Here is a 6,000-nt window from a genome sequence, read left to right on the forward strand (position 1 = left end):
TTTCCATTTTTTTCCTGTTCTTCTTCAGGGATCCACTTGAGGCCCTGCCACCATCATCTTCCTGTCCCTAGATGTATGATGGTCTCTGAGCTGGGCTCCTACTTTATAAAGCTTGAAGATCCCAAAATATGCTCTTATGCCAACCCACCTGTCTTTTACCAGTGAGCCAGGGTGCTAGGATGATATTATCTCTTTTTTTATATGTATACTCTAAAGCAGGCCACTGTGCCCTGGCACTTGTATGTCTGGTGAGATAAAATACACACACTAAAACACACACACACACCATGAAGCACGTTTGTTACTTACAGATATGCATCAAGGGATAACAAGAGCCTAGGATTCGGTCTAAGCTAGGCCCCTAAGTCTTAGGAAAAGTGCCAGGAGCAGATGTAGTCTCATCTGTGTGTATTTCCTTGCACTGTAGCTCAGGGACCCCAGAAGGTGACTCACTCTGACACTCTGAGTTTTCTACCTTAGGGTAATAGGTGTTGCTGGGGGGGGCATCCTGTTTCTAGGAGGAGCTGGACAGATGGACACAGCCTGTTCCAGGAAACTCCTCCTTAGCACTTCCAGCAATTCCTATAGTTACTCTTTTTTTGAGGGGCAGGACTGGGGTTTGAACTCAGGGCTTTGTGCTTGCAAAGCAGGCACTCTACCACTTGAACCACAAATGCAGTCTTTTTTGCTTTAGTTATTTTGAAGACAAGGTCTTGTGAACTATTTGCCTGAGCTGGCTTTGAACCTCAATCCTTCTGATCTCCACCTCCCAAGTAGTTAGGACTATAGGCACGAGCCACTGATGCATAGCTCCTGTGATTATTTTTGAGAACCCCTGCTGAGAAAGGGGAGAGAATTGGGTCATTGCAAAACCACCTGGAGAAATGTCCTACATACATCTCTCTGAGAGAGCCTTCAATGAGGAGAGATTCCTTAAGTGGATTCAGGCATTCCTAGGACTGGATATTCCCAACCTACCTGTTTGACCAACTCTGGATACATACCTGGTGCTTCCCATTGGCTCAGTAAGATGGAGAGAACAATGACCTTGACTCCCAGAATGCTGGCCCTGCTGCCTGACCTCTCCTCTTCCCAACTGTTGAATTGTTTGCTTACTCAGATATCTTTTTATAAGTTGTATTTGCATAATTGTATGATTTAATTTTGAGTTCAGTAATGAAAATAAATATTACAAAAGTGTTATTTTTATAAAACAACAAAACAAAGTTTAGGGTTTTGGAAAATTTGATGAAAGTGAGTTGATAAAACAAATATTGTGATCAACCTAGGTGGTAGTTAGACAATTAGAAATGATTGAGTAGAAAATTAGAAAAATCTAGGAGTCTGCCTGTGGTTACTTTGCAGATGTTCTCAGTCTTGTTTTGGTTTAAAGAAAAGACAACTGAGATGGAGCATGTGCTCGACAGGAATGGGTTCTGCAAGACAGAGGACCCAGAGCCCCAAGTAGAGGACCCATGATTGGGGTAAAGACTTTATTCCTACATCAAAGGTTTAGTGAACAAATACATCCTGATAGATTTCAAGTTAAAGTTGTTTTTTAAGCATATATGACATTCTAATGTTTTCCTGTTCCATATTACTATCTTTACTTTAAGTAACTGACTCACAGTTATATTGACTAATGGGATTTCTACAACGGCATCAAAACTCACCCCCAGGACCTCTGAATGTTAAGTATGTGGGAGGATTAAACAAAGCAAGACAATAACAAGTGCCATACTTTCACCACTGTCTCTTTTATCCTCGTTTATTTGTATAGAGTGAAGATAGAGAAGGCATGATAGTACTTATTGAATACTGACCTTGCCAAGGATAGAAGTTCACTTGCTTAAGTTACACATGATGCTCATGGAAACTTACAATAAAGGTTTTTTATTAACTACAAAATATAGGGACTGGGGATATAGATCAATGGTAGAGCATATGCTTAGCATATGCAAAGCCCTGGGTTCAATCCCTAGTACCACAAAAAAAGAAAAAGAAATAAAATATAATTGATTGCATGTTTATCTTAAAAAAAAAAAAAAAAAAGAATCCAGATAAAGCGAAGTTTCTGTCATTATCCCAACCCCATCCCAGATCACTTACAAGAGGTAACCACTAAAATCAACATAGTAAGTGCCTTTTCTTAAACTGGACCATTTATGGTCAACAGAATTTTATTACTCACAGTTCTGGAGGGTGGTGGGAAGCCCAAGATGAAAGTGCCAGCAAATTGGGTGTCTGGTGAAGACTTGATCCTCACAGATGGTGTCTATCCGCTGGGTCCTCATGTGGCAGACAGGCTAAACAATCTCCCCTTGTCCTACTTTATAAGGGCACTAATCCCGTTCATAGGGGTAGAACCCTCGTGACCTAAGGCCCCACTCCTAATACTGTACTTGCTGATTGTGCTCCAACACAGGAGTGTGAGGTAGACATACTACGTCTACAGAGATGTGTAGTAACGCCTAATGCTTTGCTTTTGTTTATATGTGTGGCTTCTTATTTATTTTCTTAAATTTATTCTGTATAGTCTTCAATATATCTTGAAGATCTTTATACAGCATTAGTTTATTCCAATAGTTCCCAATTGGCAACCATTTTTTTTTTTGTTCACCATCTTGTATTAAAATAAACAAGGTTCCAGTGAACTTCCTTGTTCATGGTTCCTTGCGCACACCTGTCTGAGGGCAGTCACTGAAGGGCAGAACTGCTGTGTCTTGAGCAGGCATACATTACATTTTAATTGATAATGCCAAGTTGTTCTCCAGAGAGACTGCACAGGCTTATATTCTCATTGAGTCCCACCTGAGTTTTAAGGTAGGAACTACTTTGCAACTTTAGTAAAATCTACTTTATGAAAAATGGTATGCCATTAATCAGATTATCTTCTTGTTTTTATATTAGCTTTCAGAGTCCCACATCTCCTTGAATGGATTCACCCCTTCCTTTTCTATATGCATTTTGTTCTTTTTATGTTCTGGGGTTTGAACTCAGGGCCCTGCTCTTACTAGGCAGGTACTCTACCACTTAAGCCATGCTTCCAGACCTTTTTGCTTTACTTATTTTTTAGATAAGGTCTCGTGTTTTTGCCAGGGGCTGGCCTCATATCATGATCCTCCTACTTGTACCTTCTGTATAACTAGGACCACAGGTTTATACCACCATGGCTGGCTTATTGGTTAAAATGGCGTGTCAATAACTTTTTTGCCTAGGATGACCTTGAACCACCATCCTCCCAATCTCTGCTTCCCAAGTAGTTGGGATTACAGGTATGTATCATCATGCCAAGTGTTTCTTATTTAATTGATATGTAGAAATTCTTTGAAATGATACATACTTGACCTGTTTTCTATGTTGCAAATATTTTCTACTATGCTATTGTTCATCTTTTTGTCAGTTTTTATCCAGAATTTTTTTATTGTTACTATTCCCTTTTCTTGTGTTTATTTGATTCAGACAGACTTACTATTCTTTATCCATTATCACTTGCTGAGTTTTATTGAAGAACACCTTCCCTGCTTTAAATATCAGAGACATATTTTTCTATTTTTTCTACTAATAATTTGTATTTCTATTTTCTTTACATTTAGATGTTAAATCTATATGAAAGTTATTTTGCAATTAGGTTGAGCACAAATAATATTTAGTTTAATTTTTGCCAAATGGATAGATAACTGTTTTAACTCATAAGTTTCTTGGGATTTCCATTAGGATTGCATTGAATTTATAGATTTATGTGGTGATAAATGAAATCATTACAATGACTCTTTCCACTGGCAAACAAAATAAACCTATCACTTATGAAAATGTTCTTTAGTGATATTTAGCAAAACTATATTTTTTATAAAGATCTGAGATTTTGTGCAGTCTTTGCTAGATTCATTCCTAAAATTTTCATACTTTTTATCACATTTAGGAATGAGAATAATTTGCTATAAATCTTTAACTAATATTTATTTTATTTATTTGGAAGTACTGGGGTTTGAACTCAGGGCTTCATGCTTGCTAGGCAGGTGCTCTACCACTTGAGCCACTCCACAAGCTTTCTAATTAATATTTTTATCAGGATAAGGCAGCAGCCTTTTATAACTGATTTGATAAAGGTTTTTTAATTGTCTTTAAAATCATGGTTAGACATTGAATTTTATAAAAGTCAGTTTCAACATAAATGATAGGATTGTGTGCTTTTATCTTTAATCTGTTAAAATAGAGTATTACATGGTTAGATTTTTCTGATGATAAAGCATTCTTACATTACTGAGATAAATTTTATTTCATCTTCATGTATTATTTTAATATACTACTAGATTCTATTACTTAACAGTTTATCTAAAAATTAGGAAACCATGTTCATAAGTGATACTAATTTTTATATTCATTAATTTTTCCTGTAATTTTGAGCTCATTTTATATAGTTTCATAAAATAAGTTGGCTATATTTCCATTTTTAACATTTTAGAAAGATAGAAATGATCTGTTCTTTGATCATTTGTGGAATGTTACCTTAAAGCCCTATTCAATGTGGAGGATGGTTACACTTTGATTTTAACCTATTTTTATTGTTCATTTCTAGTTTCTACTTTATCTAGATCTGATTTTCATCATTTCAGTAAATTCTCTTTTTTCTATTTATGTCCAGGTCTACCAATCTATTGGTATAATACTTTATGATTTTTAATATTTCTGATCTCTATAATAGTATTTACTTTTTTATGCTTAGTATCTTTTTTGCCAGGACAGCTCTAATTTTTGTTATCTAGCAATTGCCATACATTAGAAAGAGAACAGACCAAAGAAATTCAAATCCTCTAAACAAATGACAGGAACAAAGGCCAAGATAGCAGTGTGGTGAGACTTTATTACACTGGGTATTAAGGAAGGGGTCTCTCCTGAGACCAGAGAAGGTACTTTCATCAGAGGAAAAGACAGACACAATGCCAGAGAGCTAAAGTACAAACTGGTGCCTGGGTGGTTGAAATGGGGAGATTCTGAGAACAGACACCTTAGTGTTTGCAGTTTGGGGACCCTAGTGAAAAGGGGAAGCCCAAACCCAGTGATTCAGAGAGCCTGTTCAAACACTTCACGCATGCCTCAGCACTTGTGACTTTTTTGTGGGGACTAGCTGAGATGGGATGAGTTGAAGGCCAGGAAAATGTTGGTTAGAATCTGGTCCCATATAAAGAGAAGAGATATAAATTAATGCTGCTCTAGATAGCTGTTATAAAAGGAGGTAGAATCCCCTTGACTTGGACCTAGTAGAGGAGAGCCACGCATCAAAATGGAGGCTGGACTGGGGTCAATAAAAAGCTGGGATTCTGTGAGGCTCAATGAGAAGCAAAGTCTAAGGACATGACAAAGAGAATGCATTACTCACAGCAGTCTAGCTATCCCAATGATCAATATATCCAGAAATCTCAGTGGCTTACCACAGAGAAAGATTTGATTCTCACTCACATTGCGTGGAAGGGAAAGATGCCTCTGCAGGTCTTCTCTCTTCTGTCTGGGGACAGTTCAGCAGGTGGCTTCTATGACTTCAGAGTCAAAGAGTGAGCTGTATTCTCCAGTGCAATCTTTCTAAGGATCTGAGAGTGGGTTACACCTCCTATGACTCTCACATCCCATTGGTGAGAACCAGTCACATGGTCCTCCTCTACCTGCAAGGGAGGCTGGGAAATACAGTCACCCTACATACTCAGGAAGGGAAAGATTAAGTGAGATTTTGTGAACATGTATTATTGTCTCTGCCACAGAGACATGTAAATTACATCACATAATAGGAAAAGCTAGAACAGGTTTTTAGTTACTCCCTGCATTAAGAAAACAATAATAAGTTCTTGTGTCCCAAGTGAATGGTTCATTGCACCAAATTCTGAAAAAAATGAAGGCTTGACCACCTGGAAGTTTCACCCCATTAGCAGATGCACGGATTTAGGAGCAATTAAGCTCTCTCTGGTGGGTTTTTATCTTTTCATTTAGAAAAGACTTTGGTCCCTT

The 6,000-nt window shown here is 37.5% G+C and overlaps 1 long non-coding RNA gene across 1 annotated transcript in view; it reads right to left on the reverse strand.

The window, feature by feature from the left end:
* Positions 1-5,544, reverse strand: part of LOC109702309 (uncharacterized) — a 57,232-nt gene extending 51,688 nt beyond the window's left edge. The window contains exon 1 of the long non-coding RNA XR_012441818.1: positions 5,461-5,544. This is a non-coding gene — a long non-coding RNA (uncharacterized lncRNA). The remainder of the gene's footprint in view (positions 1-5,460) is intronic.
* Positions 5,545-6,000: the final 456 nt, after the last annotated feature.

The sequence above is a fragment of the Castor canadensis genome, chromosome 15 (genome assembly GCF_047511655.1).
Source record: "Castor canadensis chromosome 15, mCasCan1.hap1v2, whole genome shotgun sequence".
Classification (NCBI taxonomy): domain Eukaryota; kingdom Metazoa; phylum Chordata; class Mammalia; order Rodentia; family Castoridae; genus Castor; species Castor canadensis.